The sequence below is a fragment of the Eptatretus burgeri genome, chromosome 5 (assembly GCF_056783735.1).
Source record: "Eptatretus burgeri isolate ZD-2024b chromosome 5, Ebu_testis_v1, whole genome shotgun sequence".
Lineage (NCBI taxonomy): Eukaryota > Metazoa > Chordata > Myxini > Myxiniformes > Myxinidae > Eptatretus > Eptatretus burgeri.
Window position 1 is genome coordinate 25,730,749 of NC_140965.1, and position 22,564 is coordinate 25,753,312.

At 42.3% G+C, this 22,564-nt stretch overlaps 1 protein-coding gene and 1 long non-coding RNA gene across 5 annotated transcripts in view; one reads left to right on the forward strand and one right to left on the reverse strand.

Moving 5' to 3' along the window:
- The window catches only part of LOC147026113 (phosphoinositide 3-kinase adapter protein 1-like), a 262,651-nt gene that overhangs the window by 228,851 nt on the left and 11,236 nt on the right, over nucleotides 1-22,564 (reverse strand). The gene's annotated exons all lie outside the window — the stretch shown is intronic.
- LOC147026114 (uncharacterized) lies at nucleotides 5,177-10,650 on the forward strand. Its single transcript, XR_015058116.1, has 4 exons — nucleotides 5,177-5,330; nucleotides 7,628-7,800; nucleotides 8,451-8,519; nucleotides 10,431-10,650. It is a non-coding gene; the product is annotated as an uncharacterized LOC147026114 (long non-coding RNA).

Genomic DNA, 22,564 nt, shown 5'->3' on the forward strand with positions numbered 1-22,564 from the left:
GCCGCAGTCATTCAGGATGACCTCTTGCAGCAAAGCAAGGGAATAAGAGTGAAGCACAGTGAGTGGACGAGCATCTCATGGAGCCCAAACCATGTGGGGGTAGGCAGATTGTCCAACCATGAAGATGATTAATGAGCGAGCGAGGCTTTTACTAACCATCAAATACAGTAATGGCAAGCCAGTTGTCCCTAAACTAACTCTACATGCAATATCAGCCACAATAAATCAAATATGCTGTTACTCATGTGGCAGAGCACCCTATTTAGAGAAAATGTATGCATTACAAGCACAAAGTCACCTGTTCAAAGTGAATTACAGCATCGTAATGTGTCTGCAGGTACTACCTAATTCAGTGGAATTTATTCAAATTTTTCATTTCTCAGACCAATTTTATAAAATGTATAAAAAGGACACCTCTGGGGTCTCTATTTTAAGTCTATAAAAAGGACACCTATCATTTGTCATGAATGATCAGCAAATGTCAACCTGATAAAATATACAGTGGGCAAACCTGAAAAATAGTCATTAATGGATTGACATACCATTGATAAAACTCGTAAGCGGTATGCCAGTGCTGCTTATTCCTTCTTTAGCTGAAAGATCACTGCAGCCAAGTTAGTCTGGAAGTGCAATACCGGCGAAGAAGACTAAGCCGCCGTCATCATCGTGACTCGAGATGGACAGGAATTACCGAAGAGGCAAAAATAGAAGTTGTCATGCCTTTTGTTGTAGGTTGCATTTTTGAGACACCCTCGTATCATATGCAAAAACATTCAGAAAAAAAAACAAAAAAGAACCCCCAAATTACAAAAATGTCCTTGTTGAAACAAAACAGGTCTCCTCGAAACAGGTGGTGGAGGGAGTAATTTATTATTATTACTATTATTATTATTATTATTATTATTATTTGTATACACTGTCGAGGCTCGTATGAGAGCTAACACACAGGAAACCATAACAAGGGGAGCAGGAGACAAGAGGGGTTGGAAGAGGGAAGGAAAAAAACAGTGGGGAACAGAGACATGAGGAGTCCTGTGGAAGGGAGAGGGATGGGACAGGGTACACGGGGTAAACAAGATGGACACTACAGGGACTTTCAGGTCCTTAAATGAGAGGGACTCTCAGGAAGGAAAACAGGGAATTTGAAGGAGTTTGGTTTGGAGTGGATTAATGGGGCTAAAAAAGATCATGGTTTGGATGGGGGAATATAAGAGATGGTGGTGAACAGCTGTTTTGAAGACCTGGAGGGAAGAGTGGGATTGAAGAGAGTGAGGGAGTTTGTTCCAAAGGTGGGAAAAACAAGGAATGAAAGAGTGAAGGTGAGCAGTGATTCTTGATTTTGGTAGTTTTACCAGAAAGGGGTTGCTGGCGGACCTTGTGTGCCCTGCGCAAATATGGGGGGGGGGACATATCTCAGACAGAGCAGGGGGGCGAGGGTGGAGAGGAGACTGTAGAAGATAGAAAGACCACTGACCTGCCTGCGGTTACAGACCCAAAGGCTTAGCCTCATCGCGGGAGATACCAATGATCCTAAATGCCTTGGTTTCCACAGCGTGAAGCTGAGAGAGGTGGGAGCACCAGCCCAGATGGGAGACCAGTACTCCATCAGGCTGTGGATTAAAGCTTTGTAAGTGGTCAGGAGCTCAGGTGTGCCAAGGAAGGAATTTGCACGACGGAAGATTCCCAGTCGGCAACTGGCTTTGGAGGCCAGCTTGGAAATGTGGCTTTCCCAGGAAAGATCATGGTAGATGATGAGATACAGAAGCTTGAATGAAAGGTTTTCTTCAAGAGGATTGTTGAGAGAGTAGTTGGGGGGGGGGGATTCCAGACAGTTAGAGACATAGTGAGAGTGTGAGATTTGTCAGGGTTGAAAGATATGTTCCACGTGTTGGACCAGTTTGTGATTTTATCCAGATCTGCACAAAGTGAAGAAGCTGCTGCTTGCCAATCTGAGGGATGACAGATGGTATGGCAGAGGGTGGAGTCATCAGCAAAGAGATAACGAGGATATTCCAGAGAGTCGGAGAGATCATTGATGAAAACCAAAAAAGAACAGGGCACAAAACACTGCCTTGAGGAAATCCAGCCTGGAAAGGAAGAGGGGACAAAAGAATTCCGTTTAGGGCCACATGTTGGCTGCGACAGGAGAGGAAGTCTGCGAGCCATGAGTGAAGATGGCTTTGGATACCATTGGAAAAGAGTTTGGTGAGCAGGGCCGGGTGCCAGACCGTATCGAAGGCACACGATATGTCTTGGAATGCAGCTCTGATTTCATGTCTAGCAATGAGTACCTCCATCCATTGTTGGGAAAGCAGAAGCAGAATATCCAGGGTAGAGTGACCTTGTCTGAATCCAAATTGATGATCGGAAATCAAGCCATTGCAGAAGAAGAAGGATTTAATGTCTGAAGCGATGATGGATTCCATAACCTTGCTGATGATTGGAGAAGGCTGATTGGTCTGTCGTTTCAGGGATCTGTTTTTGCACCTTTTTATGCAGAGCAGTAATGTTTGCTGATTTTCAAGCAGATGGCAGATGACCTTGAGCAAATGAAAGGGTGAATAGAACAGAGAGAGGGTGAGCAAGAGCAGAAGAGCAGGTTTTTATGACATGTTGGCTGATGCCTCTGGACCGATTGCAGAATCTGAGTTGAGGTTTGGCAGCAAACTCTCCACCTTGTCAGGAGAAAAGGACACAGAGTCCAGGGACAATTGGGTGTGACTGGGTAAGGTGGGTACAGAAAGCGATGGGATTGGGACACAAGATTTAGGAGCAAAGACGGAGTTTAGGCATTCAGCCTTTTCCTGTGAAGTGTTAGCTGTGTGGCCATTTGAGGTAAGGGAGAGGATGGAGGGGAAACATACACCAGAAACAGACTTAACTAGATGCCACGAGGATTTGGAGGAGGGAGACAGGTTTGAGAGTTCAGACTTGACATTAGAAAGACGTTGTTTTCTGGGTCTCCTGAGTGTGGACACACACACTTGTTATGAGGTTTGTGGAAGGAACTGAGATTGCCTTCAGTTGGGTTTGCCTTCCATGAGGTGAAGGCAAGTTGTTTCAGGAGAACTGCCTCACCACAAGCTTCAGTGTACCATGGGCAGGAGGAAGGGTAGGACAACTGAAAAAGAGAGAGAGAAAGAGAGAGAGAGATTCCATGAAAGAATTCCCAGGACGAGATGATGTCAGAGGAAGTAGAGATGTGAGACCAATCTAGAAGTCTGATGGCTGCATGAAGACCCTGCCAGTCGGCCTGAGTGAAATGCCAGACTCGACAGCACTGAGGTGGTTTCCTCATTACAGCCAGAGAGATGTCTACTTTGTCAAGCATATGGTCAGAAGAACCGATTGGAGTGGAGGAAGAACAGGAGATATTTTCAGGGAAATTTGTCAAAATCAGATCCAGAAGAGTTAGAGCACCATTGGTTGAGATTTGGGTTGGGAAGGTGACTGATTGAGTCAGTCCCAATGAGTCACAGAAGTCTTCAGCTGAAGTGCCAAGGCAGGTGAGAGGTACTCACACCCAGCCAACTGGCATGATGACAGTTGAAGTCACCACGTATGAGGAAGAGAGAGTTGGAATGAGAGGATAAAGTTGATCCATGTTTTCGGAGAGCAAGATGTAAATGGAGTCATCACTCTTTGGTGGACGGTACAGTACACATATAAACATGAGGTGGGAGTGGAGGAGAAGCCGTAGCCAGAGGTATTCCTGGGGGTGTGGGGGAGAGAGGGCATTGCATGGAGAGTGAGGAATAGAGTTTTTGATGAAGAGAGCAACTCCGCTGCCAGTTCAAGGCTCATGTCTATCATACCGGAGGAGGGAGTAACCAGGGAGAGATACCGAGACGTCTTGAAGGAGGAAAGTTTCTGTTTGGCAGATCATGTCTGGTTTGTCAGTGGCAATCTGTATGGAAAGATCTGTCAGGTTTGAGTGAAGGCCACAGATGTTTGAGGTCCACACTGTAAAGGAAGAGGGAGGGAGGAGATTTTGAGTGCAGGGAAGGGGAGGGGGAGTGTAGGACGAGGGAGGATGGTGGGGGGAGGCAAGGAGAGTTGTTGTAATTGAAAGAGTGTGGGGGATTGCTGAAGAGCTTGGGAAGTGGGCTGGATGAAGAGGACAAAAGGCTCGGTGGTGATGGGTTGAGGTACAGTGGGGAGTAATAAGAGAAGGGGCAGAGGGCAGTTGAAGATTGGAGGAGGTGGAGTGATGAGGTGGAAGAGAGAGGGAGGGGAAGGAAACACCTTTGTGGATGTGAGGGGGGGCAACTGTGGGAAGGGGGAGTGAGGGGGAAGATTGGAGTGAGAAGGGTGAGGGGGGAGAGTTGAGGGGGAAGGGTGAGGTGGGAGAGTTGAGGGGGAAGGGTGAGGTGGGAGAGTTGAGGGGGAAGGGTGAGGTGGGAGAGTTGAGGGGGAAGGGTGAGGTGGGAGAGTTGAGGGGGAAGGGTGAGGTGGGAGAGTTGAGGGGGAAGGGTGAGGTGGGAGAGTTGAGGGGAGGGAGAGTTGAGGAGGAATGGTGAGGGGGAGAGTTGAGGGGAAGGGGTGAGGTGGGAGTTTATGAGAAAGGTGAGAGGGAATCTTTGAGTGGGAAGAGTGTGAAGGTTGCTTTGTGAGGGAGGGAGACGATGAGAGCGGGCATGGCGAAGGTGCAGGAGGGCGATGGGAGAGGTAGGGAGAGGGGAAGGATGATACTTGGTGGAGGAATGTTGAAGAAGTGAGTGGGCAGGGGGAAGTTCAAGATTTGAGGGTTTGGGAAGAGGAAGAGGTGTGCTGAGAGGAAGGAAGGAGAATGTTTGTGGTGATGAGTGTACTGATGAGAGAGTGAGATATCTGTGAGGTTATAATGAGGCCCACAGATGTTAGAACATCACAAACCTTGGGACAACAGAGGAGGAACTGATACTGAAGCAGAAGACAGTGAAGAGGTGCCAAGAGCGGAGGTAGGGTGAGGGGTAAGGAGAGCAGATAACAGGTGAGGGGTTAGGAACAGGTAGATTTAAGGAGGTGGGAGTAAATTGGTACTGAAGTTGGGAAAAAAGGACGATTGATGGAACATGAACAAACATTGTAAACTGGGATTTAAATTTTTTTTTTTTAAGTTGGAGATGCGATTAAAGACATAACATGAGGGATTGCAATAAAGGTGAATTAAGAGAATGGAGAAAAGAAACATTGTAACAGTGGGACGTTTTAGACACGGGATGAAGGAAAGGTCGAATAAAAACAGCTTTTTGAAGAAGAAGAAAAAGTAGTTGAAGGTGGATCGGCCGAATAAGGAGGAAGAAGAGTCAGTACAGGAAGTCACGTGGTCACGTGGGGTACAACGTGAGGTAAATGGTATTTTTTTTGTTGTATGTTTTTTTAATTTTAAGACAAGAAACAGAGGGTATAGTTGAGAGGGATAGAAGGGAGGGTGGAGGGAAAAGTGGAGAAAATACAATAAACACGATCGTGCATACAAACGGGAAGAAGGGAAGGCCTCAAGGAAACCCCATATGAAAAGACGTCGAAAACTCATAACAACTCAACAATTAGCACAAGTTTTAACACAAGACCAAACTAGAAACACACAGTAAACACAGAGATAACAAAATGACAGTAAAAACATGACAAAAACTAATCTTTGAGAAAGTTGTCAGAGACCCTGATGCAGAACCGCCACCACTCAAGCAATGTTTGACATTCAAACATTGCTTGATCGAGACAGCTTGGTGGGATTGAGCCCACCTGAACGCAGCCACACCCCTAAAGGGAGGGTGCAAGGAAACCACCTCAAAATGGAAACCACACACCATCATGGGCTCCCCAACAACACATGTTGCTGATTATTGGTTCGCGGGCGCCAGCAGTGACCACTATTTTCGTTGTGTCTGTGTGTGTGTGTCTGTCTGTCTGTCTGTTTGTGACTCTCTCCAGAGCATAGCTCCGTGACGTTCGATGCGATCTTGATGAAACTTGGATACAAGCTCAATATCATGGTCTAGTTGTGTCTTTTTGTATGAGGGGTGTCGCACGCCCCTTGTGGGTGGAGCCATGCCCACTTGAACTTTTTCCTCGCAATTTCATTTCCTATAAGCTGTGCGTAATGTCCATAAGTACAACATATAAAAAAATCCGATTTGATTTGGTCAATTTTGACGGAAGAGATAGGTTTCAATGGTAGGGCTTCCTCAAAAGCTTCCACTAACTCAATTGTACCTATCGTGGCATTGTTCAATAATACCCGCGAACTATCGTCGCCTCCCGGCTAGTTATTATCATTATTATTTTTTATTAAGATTGGCAATTATTTAAGTCTACAGGAAGCAAGGAATGATAAATGCCAGCTATATGTATAAAAAAAACAACCTTGAATTCAAATTTGCACAAAAAAGATTCGTTATTTATTTATTTATTTTTCTAAATACTTCAGCAAATGATATGAGAGTATTATATGTCAAAAATTGAACCCACTCTAAAAACGCATGACAGAACTCCATTTTGGCCTGTTGGGTAATTCCTGTACATCTCGTCGTGATGATGACGGCAGCTTCTCATTTGCCTACATTGCAGTTACAGATTAACGTGGCAACAGTCATCTTCAGCTAAAAAAGGAACAAGTATTCATTTTTAGCCTTATCAATCTTTACACACAGCATTTAGTTACATATATGAGGAAGTTAGCTGCAGACTCTCACAAAGTGTTTCAGTTTCAATACCAGAGCTACTTAAACAATGACTCTAACCCAGTACAGCAGCTGAATATGCAAAGGCAACTTAAATTTTTTTTTATGGCGTTAATGTGTAGCCTTGCAGTAAAAGCATGTGGAACAAGAACATTAAACAAAGACGACTGAATGAGGGACAACAAGGATATTGTGGGGGGGGGGGGGGGGAGAAGACCTGATTAAATTAATAAGATTATAAACCACAGAAGAAAGGAAAGTGAGGCTCAGAGTTCTTATAGTGTCGGAAGAAGATTTGTCCAACCAAGTCAAAGTGAACAATGGAGACGATCATCACAACGTGCGCTCTGGAGCTGAACAAAATAACCGAATCATCGAGCACGAAAACCTCAAAGTCAGCATGAGTGATAATACAGAATGGAGGAGCCTCATCTCGAGTCACGCTTAAAAAGTGAACAAAGGACCATTCCAAGACAGTCCCAGCTCAACAACGAGCATTCAAACAGTGTATTGGCTCACTCACATGCAACCAAGCATTGGTAAACCAAATAAAGTTCTGCATGCACAGGCTGACCAAGTGTTTCTTTATCCATGCCTATGCTACTCACCTCCCGCCTCCCTAAAATTTCTTCACCAACTCAAAACAGAATGGAAAAGTAGTCTTATTCATGTAGACTAATGCCAACCTGTGTCGTCAGAGAGGTAGAACAATGGGTTGAAGCATTAGAACATTAATGGAAGTATGTTAATGGAAGTGGGAAACAAGGATAAGGTGACATTTTGGGCATTAACCCTTCTTCAGAGCAAAAGAGCTGTGATGAGTGATGAGTATCTTCTTTTCCTAAAATGAAGGGATAACCCCCAAAATGCTGACTTATTGCTTCCCATGACAATTGGAATAACGTTTTGTTGATTCCATCCATTCTTCACCAACTATGGCTGCTGCTTTATTTTGCCTCCAGATTCTTGAGACCGAGCAGAGTTCACCCAGCGATCCCACCTCATCATGGGTGAACAACAAAGTCCCACCTGGCTTCTTGCTGATTGCCAGCTAACCAGTCAAAGCCATGTCCATGCACGTTACATGATGTGATTATAGGTGCCACAGGCATGTGACTGGCATACCAGCCATAAGGTATGAGTACCCTCCAGTCCATGTGCATGGATGCTTGGCATTGGATGACCAATCACCTCATCTTCCAATCAGTTTCACCACTGTGGATTAGGTCGTCTATTGCTGTCCTCATTTACTTACCGTTTCCTGGATTTAATTTACCAAAGATAAATCTAACCAACAAATTGATAATTAATCTTCCTAATTTAAGGCAACCAAATTATGAAGTGCATTACAAACAAAAAGCAATATTATCCTCATCTAAAGATGGAGCAGTATTAATCTATACTGCAGTTTTGGCAACCACAAGCAACGTTAATCATCAATACCATGGTAGATCGTAAATGAAGTGAAATTTTCAGTTTTTGTAACAACATAGTAAACAATAAGGAATCTTCAATAAGACTTGCTCAAAAATAGAGAATATTAAAACAAAAAAAGTCTTTTCAAAATAGTGCTGAGACAGTAATTATATTAAACAAAGCTGAAAACATTAATAATGTTTTAATCAAAAATAATGCCCAAAATATTTTCTTGAATTAAGTTATGCCTGAAAAATGAAATAATGTGGAATGAAATTAGTTTTGTGTAATAATTTCAATGATTTTTTTGCTGAAAGTTGAAAAACTGGTTTCCACGACCCAATCCCCAAACCCCGTTTGTATTTACAGGAGTGATGCTGAGAGAAGAGCAACTGACAGTGGGACAAATATCAAGGGAATGAAAGAAAAAGAAATGAGGTGAGAGTAGTGGAGGAAACACTGAAACAAGCAAGTAAGATAGTTGGTTAAGAAAGGATAATGTGAGTAATAGATATCACGGGTCAGAATTGGGGATGACAACAGATGGCGGTGTACTGCTTGCTCGAAGCCCTGGAGAATCCTCTTCCCTCATTGACAAAAAAAAAATCTGACATACATCCCTGTAAAACCCCGGTAATGCACATCATCAATGAAAAGATGCAGAAAGCTTCTTGAAGGTTGAAAAAGCATCCGGGGAATGTTTGCACCTCTTTCCATTTTCAACCACAGCTTACAGATGATAATGATGCAATTAGTCTGGGACCCAAGCCGACATCTGGCCTTGCACAACCCATTAGCTTGAAAAATTCCACTAATACCAGGGCACATGTGACCCTTCCGGGTTATCCACAAGGTGGATGGAGGATTCAAATTGTGTGCCCTATTTTCGATACGACTTGTACAGATGATGATGATGATGCAATTAGTCTGGTACCAAACCGGGGTCTGGCATTGCACAACCTATTAGTTTGAAAAATTCTCATAATACGAGGGCATATGTGACCCTTTGGGGTTATCTGCAAGGTGGATATCGCCTTCAAATGTGGTACCCTTTTTGTATTGGAACGTTTTCAAGATGGTACCCATAGTAGTTAATTTGAATTTCTTGCACTTGCATAATCCAGTCTCATTTCAACAACGTTTCACAATATTATTTTATACTCACACGTTTTAAGATTTTATTACTAGATCCTGTTCTTCAGTTTTTATTTCTGAGGGCAAATGCTCTATGCATTATGAAATAAATATGGACAATATGACACAAGTACACATTTGGTCTCATAGGTATGGATGAAGTTTTAACAGTACCATTTGGAACCTCACCTGGACTTTTAGTTAAGGCAGCATACTATGTATGCCAGCGGGTAACCAATTACACTGTGCAAAGTCTCATGATGAATGGAGTACATTCCAGTGATATTCAAACTTCTAGCAAAAAGAAGGGAAACAGAGTTTGTCCTGCCAGCAGAAGAGAAGTGACAGTCTGTGGAAGGCAGAATCACAGACACACATCTTTTTCTTATGAGCACTAACATCGAGACACAAGGCAGGACCGTGTGCTCAATGTGACAGTATGGAAAACCTGAGAATTAGCTCGCAGGGAATTTGAAGCTGAACTGTTTTGTCAGAAAAAAATGTTTGTCCTCCTTCACAAGCACAACGAACCTTGCTGCTGTACAGCAAACAGTGGTTGAAAATATTCTTTTTTTACATATCTTACCAGGCTTCAAAGACAATCTTTCAACTTTAAAACGTTTTGTGAAAACCAAGACAAGAAAAGGACAAGAACCTCATTATGGTTGCTACTCATGAATACTATAATCTATATATTAAAGTAGTCGGATTTCTACATCTGTCCATCCATGTGTCTGTCACATTTTTTTCACTAGGACGTCATTATGGCATTACATCTGGCATGTCAATACGGCACGAGGGTAGGCCTTTACGGATGAGTACGTCATCCATCACCCAACCAGTCCTGTGTCTAATGGCAGTTGAACACCATAACCCATTTGTCTGACTATTTGACATGCATAGGCAACGGACTGAATGCCAGATGCTATGTGTCAGGAAGATGGATTTAGTAAGATGGTGGTGTAGTAAAACAGCATTATGTCTGGGATGTCATTATGGCATTACATCTAGTGCTAGGCTCGGCCTCACATGATTAAATGAGAAGCGGTGCATTATTTCAGAAACAACTTCTAATAACTACTAGCAAGCTGCAACTAATTAGCCGACGTTTCTTAATAACATCATTATAATAATAATAACAATAATAATACTAATGTAATGCAGTGAGATGTATAAACAACACCTTTTTTTCCCCTGTTTGTCACTTTTGTTCAGCATCACAAAGCATAAATGATGACAATGGAAACAAAGGTGATGCCCCAAGAACGCTAACTCACAACATTTGTTTTAATGAGATGTATAAACAACACGTTTTTCATTTTTGTCACTTTTGTTCACCATCACAAAGCATAAATGACAACAAAGTTGATGCATTTTGCAAGTTGACAAAAAAAATAAACCATGTAACATCTGATTCCTTGGAACATAAAACAAATTCGTCATGTTGTTTTTTTGGTGAATAGGTGTGCGCATTACTAAAATTAACACTGCGTTGTTAGCGGTAAACAAAATGTTTCTGGAATACAAAAATTGCAAATATTCACTGTCAATCATAATGTATTAAAAACGAGATAAAAGCCCATCAAAAATGATGGGTTGGAATTGTTTTTTTTTCAAAATATTCAAACAGACTGGAAGATATGATGTTTCAAAGCAAGAAAAAGCATCATTTTAAAACACTACATGTACAGATGTGAACTTATTTTCTTTATCTTGTGAGATGTTCCGTTTCAAGGGTACAACCTCGCGAGTGTGCCAAAGTCTGAAGCCTCGGCCTAGTGTCAGGTGTACTTATATCTTCTATATTTATTAGACATCCTACGGACATGAATGAACACTCGTTTTACTCTGCGAGTGTTACACATCATGTGCAGCGAATTTCACCTCCCTGCACATTGTATGTATTGTTATTTTGGAAACCGTATCTGTACAACTGCCCTTGAGGCTCAGATTGTAAGTCACTGTCGCCAATTGCAATGGAAGAGATGTAAATATATTATTTTACAAAAATGTTTTTTTTAATCCTGAAAATTGACCGCAGTGAACACACAGTCGCGTTAAAAGATTTGCATTGAAAACCCTTCTTAAATTGTCTTTACTAGTACGTGCCCATAAAAATAAATAAATAAATAAATAAATAAATATTCAAACCGTGAGCAAGAAACAACAACCACACAGGCCGTTTCTTCGCTCTCGCATGCCCGTCCGTGCGTGGCCCGGAAGTTCGCATATCGCAGTTACGATTATTCGCAATTTAGTTTTAATGGCCAATTATTCAATTAGCGCCAACGTGTTTTGCCTTTTCGCAATGTCGTCGCAAGGAAAAACAAAAAGAGAAGAGAAGAGAGAAAAAAATTTTTTTTACTTCCTGGTTCGGAACACACCAGCTCACTCTCATTTTACCGAAATTTATGCACCGTCTAATATGAAAACGATCATAACTTGGGGCATTGTGTTTATCTATAAATGCGCATAAGAAATCAAGAAATTATTAGAATACACGAAGTCATCACTCTCCTGAAGCCCGTACGTTGTAACCTGTAATGGGGAATGTGGCTGAGCTTCCCTTCCCCCATCGGCCACGCCCACGCAACAACGTGTCTTGTCATTGGTTGGTAAATAAATTACCATAACTTGGGAAGCACTTGTCCGATTAATATCAAACCTTGAAAACGCACATCCTCAGGTCCCCAGCAATATATCTTGGAAGTTTCAATTACATCGGACCAGTGGTTGTCGAGAAACAGCGGTCACACATACACACACACACACACACACACACACACACACACACACACACACACACACACACACACACACACACACACACACACACACACACACACACACACACACACACACACACACACACACACATTGCTGGAATTATGGATGGATGAAGGGTGACAGAGAAATACATAAATACACACTGTTTTGTATCGGAAGAAGGTATCTTATAAATAATCTGCACCAGTCTGTTTGTCTGTCCATCCATTTGGGGAGGGGGTTCTCAGTGCAGGGCAGGGCTTCCCGCACTCAGGGAGGGGCTTCAAAATCGAATCGCCGCCATTTTGTTCACTTTGTGGAGCCACTTTTGTAAGGTTCGCACTTTCTTACACTATCACGGCTTTATCTTCACTCTAATTTGATATCTGATTTCTTTTTTTTTTTGGAGTCACTAAGATGGTGTAAGTTTCAGATGCAAAAAACTGGAAGAAAATTTGCGTTTTTAGGCAAAAATGCATTTTAAGTGAAATCAAGGCCTGTAATATAAAGTCCATTCAGACTCCCTTACAGCTATATCTTAACTCTAATTCACCTTCTGATTTCAGTTTTTTGCAGTCGCTAAGATGGTTCAAATTTCAGTTTCAGCAAAAGGTAAGAAAATAGGACGAACATTGGCGTTTATACACAACAAGGCATTCTAATGGCCGTTTTCAATGTATCTGGTCAGACACGATGTGGGGAGGGGGAGTTATCATTAAGTTACCTTTTTTATCATAGTCACCTTTTGAAGAAACAAAGGTACATTTTGATTCCAACTCATGCAAAGAAAACGAAGTAATGCATGTCAGCGATCGCAGCAGCGGTCTATTACACACCGCTCAAAGAAAGTACGTTTTCATAACGCAGAGGAAAGAAAATTGTGGAGTCTTCAATAAAAAAAACTTTTCGTTTTCACACGAGTTTTCAAGGCTGAATTGTGTGCAAGTCCAGGATTTATAAACAAATTGTATTTCACACGTGCATGCACATGATCACTTATACTATGTGAAATAAAGAAATATTAGAAGGAAAATTCCCTGAGGATTTTTTTATATGTTGTGTATATGTACACTTTAAAGAAGTTACTTTTAAATCTTAAATTTTAAAAATGTCTTTTTGTATGCTGTACACGAACGAAAAGAGTAATTTTGGTTTTCTTCGGACAGAAGGGTGCAATGCCCATGTACACCGCCCACAACACTTTTTCACAGCAACTTTTCCATTTGAGTTGTATTCTTTTGACACTCATCACAATAAAATGTTTCATTCTTTAGACGTAGTCACAATAAAAAGTTGCAAGTCTTACATACTCTGATCCCAGAGTCACACGAATATAAAGCTCCTGTGTGAAGCAGGATGACGACGACATGATGTCACACATCTTACGCGGAGTAAAAAAATAAAGTATTATTTCAAATATTATCAATCACATTTAATTTGTTATTTTATGGCCTGCCAAGATAGCTTAAACTCTCAAAGGATTGCACATTCGGCTTTGAGCTACCTTGCCAGGGATTGAATCCCATCTCAGATATAAAGAACTACCCTGGCGTTTGGCATGAAGGGCGAGTCATCGATCGCAGAGACGTGAAACCAGAGGATGTGACACATTGCATTTGAAACTGCCATTTCCAAAATGAATAAAATAATGAGGGAACAGAATGAAACAGCTGATGAAGGTCATCATAGACTTACACGGAAATCAAAAAGAAAAAGAATGAGGCGGGAGAATGAGATGGCTGATGAACTTGAAGAAAGACATGCACAGGATGCTGAGCAATGAAGATTTTGGAGGGTAATGCATGCTCAGCAAACACACACAAGAGCAGCCATAATGAATTGGATGAAGTATCTGATAATATTGTCCAAGAGCATAATTGCAGTCCCATGACCTCACCATGCATGTACCATTGTACTGTTCTGCAAAACATTTCACAAACTAGAACGGGCACTCAGGAGAGCACATACCTTCGCCAACGCTACATTTTGCCCCCCTCCCCCCAGAAACCGTTGATTGTGAGGGTATTTAATCCCATACCACATCTGCCATCTCATATGTGTTATGATGGCTTAAAAACATTAAATTCCCTGCTGTTTGACACTGATTCTCGTACATTGTACAATTTCTGTATGAACTCCCTGACCTTTTTGGGTGTCGGTGTCAAGTCAATCTGATGACAACTGGTCACATTATAAGAAATCAAATATTACACATCACAGGATAGGGAATTGAATTCTAAACATTTTGAATCTACTTACATGCAAATTGTATAAGAATTGACCGCGTTATGATAATAAAGGTCGTTGACCCCCCTGACCTTTGACCCAAACCGCAAACAAAGGTAATGACGTCATTGTGTCATATCATATATCACAAGATTGGGCATTGAATTCACAACATTTTGGCATTGGTTGCATGCAAATTGGATAAAAATTGACCGCACTATGGCAAAATGACGATTTTGACCTTTTCATGACCTCGACCTTGACCTTTGTACTCTTAATTTTGTAATTGGTATTAGAGTGTGGGGAACAGAACAGTCAACATTTTGGTGTTGGTTTCATGCAAATCGGATAAGAATTGACCGTGTTATGACTAAAACCGCACATTTTGCAATGTCGTGACCCCCTCCCCGACCTTTGACTCCCAACCGCTAATAAGGGCTATTACGTCATTGTGTCATGTCACATATCACAAGATGGGGCATTGAATTCTGAACATTTTGGCATTAGTTGCATGCAAATTGGATACAAATTGACCACGCTATGGTAAAAAGACGATTTTGACCTTTTCATGACCTTGACCTTTGACCCGATCGCTCCCAAAATCTAATCAAATGATCCTCGGATAATAACCAATCATCCCACCAAATTTGCTGCGATTCAGTTCAATACTTTTGGAGTTATGCGAATAACAAACAAACAAACAAACACAAATAAATAAATAAATAATTACACAGCGATCAAAACATAACCTTCACAACAAAGTTTGCGAAGGTAATGAATCAACAGGGAAAAGGGATGGATTTACACTTTGTTGCTCCAAGAGGAAATTTATATTACCTCCATTATTTGCTGTACCTGCTCGACTGTAACAACTTTATCAACGTAATGATGGAAAATATGACAACTTCCGAGATGATATCCGAAGTTGCAATTCGGCTTTGCTCCAAACACAGCCATTTCAGATACCTGGGATTTATAAACAAACTGTTTTTCACATGTGCATGGACATATATTCACATGCTATGTGAAGTCAATAAATTGTGTACATTTTACATCATTTCAGGATCTGATGAATTGTCAGTACCCATTTTGGAAGATTGTACGTGCAGCATCTAACTCAAGATGTCCAAATGTCGTACATGTCTATGCCCGTGGGTTTCCTATGGGTGCCTCACTTGTGTATATATATATATATATATATATATATATATATATATATATATATATATATATATATATATATATTCTCCACCTGTCTGTCCATTCCTCTGTCTGTGCATCTGGGGAGGGCTTCAAAAATCAAATCGCCACCATTGTGTTTGCTCCATATCGGTCTGAGGCCTCAGAAGCCTCTTTTGTGAGGCTCGCACTTTCTGACTCTCTCACGGCTCTATCTTAACTCTAATGCGATATCTAAGTTCATTTTTTATAGCAGCTAAGATGGTTTAAGACTCGTTTGCAAAAAAAAAAAAACGGGAGGAAAATCAGATGAAAATTGGCGATTTTAGACAAAAATGCATTTTAAGTGTAAATAGGCCAATTGTATTTTGAATCTCAGGGTTGTAACCTAAAGTCACTTCAGACTCCCTCATGGCTTCATCGTAACTCGAATTCAACATCTAATTTCATTTTTCATCGCTGCAAACATGGTTTAAAATTCGGTTGCAAAAAATTGGACGAATATTGATGTTTTAAAAGGGAAAAGGCATTTTAATAGGCATTTCCAGTCGTGCGCGTGCAATGCAGGGATGGCATGGGGATGGAGAGGGGGGGAGAAGGTGAGAGAGAGAGATTGAGAGAGAGAGGGTGAGGAGGAAAAGGAGGGGGAGGGAGGTGTGAACAGAGTCAGGGTGAAGGGGAGGAGGGGGAGGGAGGGGGCAGAATGAGGCGAGGGGGGAGAGGAAAGAGGGGAGAGAGGGAGAGAACAGAGTGGAGGAGAGATAAGGAGAGAGTAAGGGTGAAGGGGAGGGAGGGGGCCATAGTGAGGAGGAGGGTGGAAGGGAGAGAGGAGAGAGCGGGGAGGGTAGGGGATGGAGGGGGAAAGAGTGGGGGAGAGGGAGAGAGGAAGGGGAGAGAGAGGGAAGAGGAGGGGGGACAGAGTGTGGCAGAGGGAGAGGAGAGGGGAGAATGGGGGAGGGAAAAGAAGAGGGCGGGAGAGGAGAGAGGGGGATAAGAGAGATGGGGGTGGAGTGGAAGAGAGAGAGAAGGGGAGAGTGTGGGGGAAGGGAGAATGAATAAGAGGGGGAGAGAGTGGGGAGGGGAGGAAGGGGGAAAGGTGATGAGGAGGGGGAGAGTGTAGGGAGGAGTGGCAGGGATGGGGGAGAGAGTGCGGGGAGAAGAGGGGGAGGGAGGGCGTTGAGGTGTTGAAGTCAGATTTTACATTATGTGGACATTTCCATGGGTCCTTGCTAGTAAACTGTATGACTGTAATGTAACATATATAAGTTATATTGTTCAACTTCCATCAGTGAAGTGACGGGTTCAATGCTGGTACATTAGAAATGAGAACAGAAGGAAAACATGAGGATGAAATGAAAGTTTGTGTTTCGGAACTTATTTAAAAGCTTCTCGTTTTAGAAGCAAGATAAGATAATGCATGCCACAGCAGATAAGTCACCTCCCTAAACTTGCAGCCCAGGATGCCAATCCTCATCATATTGCTTTACAGGAACTCACAGATGCTATCTTGTCAGAGCTACAATCTGGCATTGCTTGGACATGAACCATCTCTGGGCAAGGTACCAAAATTTTCTTCGGTTTATCCCACGGGAGGAGGCTTTGAGTTTCACCCGGCAGAAGCTGAAGTCAAAATTGGAATGACAGTGTTGCATTCATTATGATTCATTCAAAAGACCTGACGTAGTTTCGAGTGTATCACTTCAGCTGCAAGATGTCATCAATCATGCCTGAAGGAGTGTTACAGATTCAGGAGGATGTTTCAATTTAATGTGAGAACCTGATTCTCCAAGTCATCTTATTCCATGCAGCTCTTCCTCATCACTCAATCGATCTGCAGAAAGAATTTCAACCCAGCAGACATTTTGACTGCAAAATCAAGTGATCGAGTTCACGGTGATAGCTTCACAATCCTTCACCGAGTATTATCCGGTGAAGATTCTCAATCCACAGACATCATTGATGAACATCCAGATCAAGAAAATGACCCTATTCTGGACAATAACATTTGTTTTCCTTTTCTGAAGGATGTTTTCGAACACATAAACAAATTCCACCAACTTTTGAAGAGTAATAATTATCAAGTACAGGACATATCTGGAGTCATGCCATCGAATGAAAATGGTCAAGTTGTACCAAATCCAAATGACATTTCCATCAGATCCAATAGTCCAGTCGATCTATGTTTTAACCTCAAACAGCTCGCAAAATAATGTACTTATTGCACTGGATAAGATTTAGTTTGTGTGTAGCTTGTTAACTCCCATGTGTCCTTCTCCCCCTCCAATTAACTTCTCACTCTCACTTCGACTATACTGTTAGTGTTTCCCCCTCCCCATTTTGTTCTATTATATTCTGCTTTTACAGGAGCCTTGGCCATGCATACAGAATAAAAGAAAGAAAAAAAAGAAAGATGGAGAGGGGGTATTGCCTAAATAATATATCAAAAGTCTCGGCTGCGGAAAGTGAAGACAAATGATCCAACATCTTGAAATTTAAAAGAATAATATCCGGAATATGATTCCACGTATGGGATCCGGAATATAGTTGCAAAGTGAAGTAAATTTTCACACTGACCTAGAAAAACAACGTTACGTCCATGGCATCAAAAGGATGGATTCATCAACTGTTCTTCGTCTTTTGACAAGGGAAGTATTTCATATCGGCCGAGATATTTTTTAACATCAACTAATGAATGATAATGTTTTGGCACCATGAAAATATGAAATTGTTTTTGATTTACATCATGGTGAACCAAACCTGGTGTTGGCTTCGTGGTTGGGGTGGCTGGCTTGGGATCTCAGGATCTTGAGTTGGAGCCCTGTTGGAATTAATACCAGGTCGGGTTGACTCAGCCTGTCATCCTTCCGAGATCGGTGAAATGAGTTCCAGTTTACTGATATAGAGGCACAGCATCAGCGGCATAGTCGTGGCCCAACGTAATGAATAAGAATAAGAACGAGAAGAAGATGGCATACCAGTTTAAAATAATTAGACGACGACAGAGTCAAGAGACTGAAATTCCCAAAATTGATAAAATATTACTGTTAATTTGTGGTCGTTTAACATAACAGTTTACGCCAACGATCGTGTTGAGATTCGGAGGTTTCCACAGTGCAATGAGCCTTCTGGGATCCATTGGCCACCTTATGGGTTATTCAGGCCTCGATGAACTCCTTGAAACTGGATATGTTTGACGATGACTGGGAAGTCTGTCTCAAGGGCAGTCTCAGGACACTTCTTCATCGACACAGCTCTCGATGGTGTGTTGTTAACAAAGGTGTTCAAAATTCCAGGATTTGATGGAAATTAGTGTTAAGACATCGGAAAGCACTACCACATTAGCATTAGACAGTGACGAAGTTCAAGAAGCAAGCAATACTGTGTTGGAAGCTGTATAAGATTGGCAACCCAATCGACCTCAAGTAGCATGCAATTTTACATCTACATGCAACCTTTGCAAAATCCTTGTGAAACAACATTTAGATGTGGACAAGGGCTTTGAAGCTGGACACCATGTACTTCGCTGAGCTGCCTTGTCTTGTGCCTTTTGGGCTGACTTGTCTCCATATCTTGTTCTTAAGAAAATTTTGATGAGAACGATTAAAACAAGTGGTTTCACAGGAGGACATGGAATGTCAGAATCCCAACGAGCTCAATGGTTACTTGCTAGACCAGCTTGCGCAGACATCAATAATGCTATGTCACAGTTTACCGACACTGAGTTCCACAAAAGTGACTTACCTAAAGAAATACACAAGCAAAGAAAATCAAGAGATCAAGAGGACGAATCAACATTCATGTCTTTCCTCCAGGATAGAAATCCATTTGCAGAGGATTCAGTCCTATGCAACCTAGAAACTGGTGTGACAACAGATGCAAGTATAAATGTTGATCACTCAAAAAAAATCTTCTCAAAATGCACTGAACTACACATTTAAGAAAGCAAACCAAACGATGACCCTCAGTACCAAGACAACGATTAAGGTACATGGGGACTCAGTACAGGTTGAACCCCAACTCTTGTTCCAACATCTGATTATCGCAGCTAATGGACCATTTTATGACATCACTGAGATTTTCTCATATGAACTCTGTAGGTCTCACTCTTCCCTGTTTTAAACAGCTGGTCTCCCCAGGGAGCCACACAAGCCAGCACTTGCAGAAGAGGTTTGCAGATGCCACTGCCATCAGAAGAGGAGGTACCGTACAGCATATTTTGGATGGCGGTTCTCTGTTGCAGTGCATACCATGGCCACAGGCCCACATGGATCCAGTTTTGCACCAATCTGCAATATGTATGAAGAGTATGTCACAACGAAGTACTTAAACTCTGCAGTTGTTATTGATGGATACTCAGTGGGACCATCCACAAAGGACGCAGCACACCTGAGACGCAATGGTACAGCAGCTGGACCAGAAGTTAAATTCACAGAGGATATGCATCTCAAATCAAAGAAACAGCAGGTTCTCACCAACACCACAAACAAGCAGTGGTTCATCCATCTGCTGAGTGAAGAGATGTAAGAAAAGGGATAGAAGACATTACATACTACTGGTAATGCAGACCTGCTGATTGTTCAAACTGCAATATCATCTGCAACAGCAGGTGTGACTATTAGTTGGAGAGGACACAGATGTTCTTGTGCTCCTATACTACCACACAGACCTCAGCTCCAGTGACATTTTCTTCACACCTGAGTCAAAACTATCCAGTGCTGAGAAAGAGCAGGTATGGAACATAATGTGGATAAAGTAAAAACTTGGATCTGATATCTGTCACTTGCTTCCATTTGTGCATGTCATAACAGGATGTGATAACACATCTCATCTGTTTGTAATTGGCAAGGGTATAGCACGGCACTGAAGACAACAACTGATCCTAATAAGCCTGGTGTTGGCTTTGTGGCTAAGGTGGCTGGCTTCAGATCTTAGGGTGCTGAGTTCAAGCCCTGTTGGCTGCTGAATTAACACCAGGTGTGGTTGACTCAGTCTGTTATCCTTCCAAGGTTGGTGAAATGAGTACCAGTGTACTAGTTTTGGGGCACAGCCTCATACTACAAAAGGGGGAACAGCATCATTGGCACAGCATCAATGGTGCAGCTGCACTTCCAATAAATTATAGCTACCCTGGCAGCCAAGCTTCCATATGCAAGAACAGAACTGATCCTAATTTTAGGCACCAAGCTGAAGTGTTTTCCAGGAAGGCATCAAAGGAAGAAATTGTCAGAGCAGGAGAGGAAGCACTTTTTGACAGGGGTGCCGAGGGGTGGGGAGACGGGTCGCTACCCCGAGGCCCGGACTGGATAGGGGCCCATAATTATTCCTTCAATTTGTTGTCGTTTGTGATAAAACAATGTTTGTTTTATCAACAATGATTGTTTGTGATAGAACACCAGGGCATATTTACTTTGAGTTTCCATCCAAGCCAATCGGGGCAATTCTCCGGCACGCCATCGTCAGGGGAGTAACACGCTCCCTTGTAAAATAAACTATTGTGGAAACAATTTCCATAATGATAATCACAGTAATGGCATAATGGTGTAAAATGTAAATGAACACAGAAATGTTGGCCCCACCCCATCCGGATGAAATGGGTTAAACAATTCCACATGTAGGAAAAAGTGAATAACACCCCAATTTCCCTAAAAGCAGAACCTAAACGGTCAGACCATCTCAACGCTAACCTATCCTTTGATACCCTACAAAATAGATATGATGTGTCTTTTTCTGATTTCCGAATTATAAAGTAGGTAAATTTGCAATTAAAAGTTGAAATCTTCTTCTTAAGATTAGCCGTGACGTCACACATGGAAGGAGACCACCAGATCTGCCCTGTGTCCGGGTTACATCGTGGTACGATTCAACTGAAACGGCGAATAATTTTTGATTTTCTATAAATAAGCCGAGTCGATGCGCCCTTGGTGGTCGTGGTCATACAAACCCAGTTTCATGCTATATGGTCGTGGTTTCATGCTATACCAATGTCCGAAAGACCCGAAGTTTGCCAGAAATTGGACGAACTTTGTCCGAAATACCCATGATGTGGATCAGGCCGAGGAAATGTTTGCTTTTGTGCTCAGAACATGTCACAGAGCAGTGTTATGAAACAACATTGATGGCTAGATCTTGTGGTTATCGACCACGATTGAGAGAGGATCCCATACCCACGACTAAGCAGAAGAAACGGCGCTCACTCAAAACTGAAAATAAACCAGAGCAGGAGAGGAAGCACTTGTTGACTCAACAAGTCAACAACAACAACAACAAACAAAACCCATCTCTACCAAGCTACCACAACGTGTACATGGACGATTTGAGCATTTACTCAAACACCTGTTGTCATTGCCTGGCAGTTACCACAAGGGCACATTAAAATAATTATTGATTATCAACATAAAATAAAATCTACTCCTCCAGATACTAAAACTTTCTGGGTCCCCCCACCATTGCCCTCACCCCTTCACCCTCCACAATCCCTCACAATCACCCATCAATCATCACCTCAACATTACCCACCACCACCGCATACCCCCTCTCCACCATAGCACCACTCCCCCCTCAACTGTGGCGGGACATCGAGATCTCATGGACACGACGGTGGCCACAAATGGCATCCGTCAAAAGTATGAAACACGACGACGATCCCTTGACATACAAGACATCTGGTCAGCCTGCTATTGTGGGAGAAAGCATTCATCGCCAATTTTGTCCACGGTGTCCGAGCATGCTGGGCAGTCTCCGTGCTGTCGAGGTATGACGGGTATTTCTGCTCGAGCAATATATAAACCAATTTCTCAATTACTACAAAATCCTTCCCTGACAAACAGTCAATTGAACGAAAAGCAAAACCTACCGAGCTGTAGTTAGCATGTGACCGACCAGTGTTTTCATCTTTCTAATACCTCCATCTTCGCCTCCGCTGAATTGCTCGCACAAGGCTTGAAATGATTGGGCTCCACAATTCCCCCCGAAAGCGTTTCTGAATGAAGATACAAGTAGGTTGGAATTATGTCTCCAATAGTTTCTTCAAAATCCCATTGATCAGTTTCAACATCCTGGGAATCTTCGGAATCGCTAATGATGATGGAATCGGTATCGGAATCCGAGTTCGACATGCACTGTTTCTCAATGAAAGCCGCTGTTCGGATCAAGATCGGTTCTGAGTGTGACGTGACTGG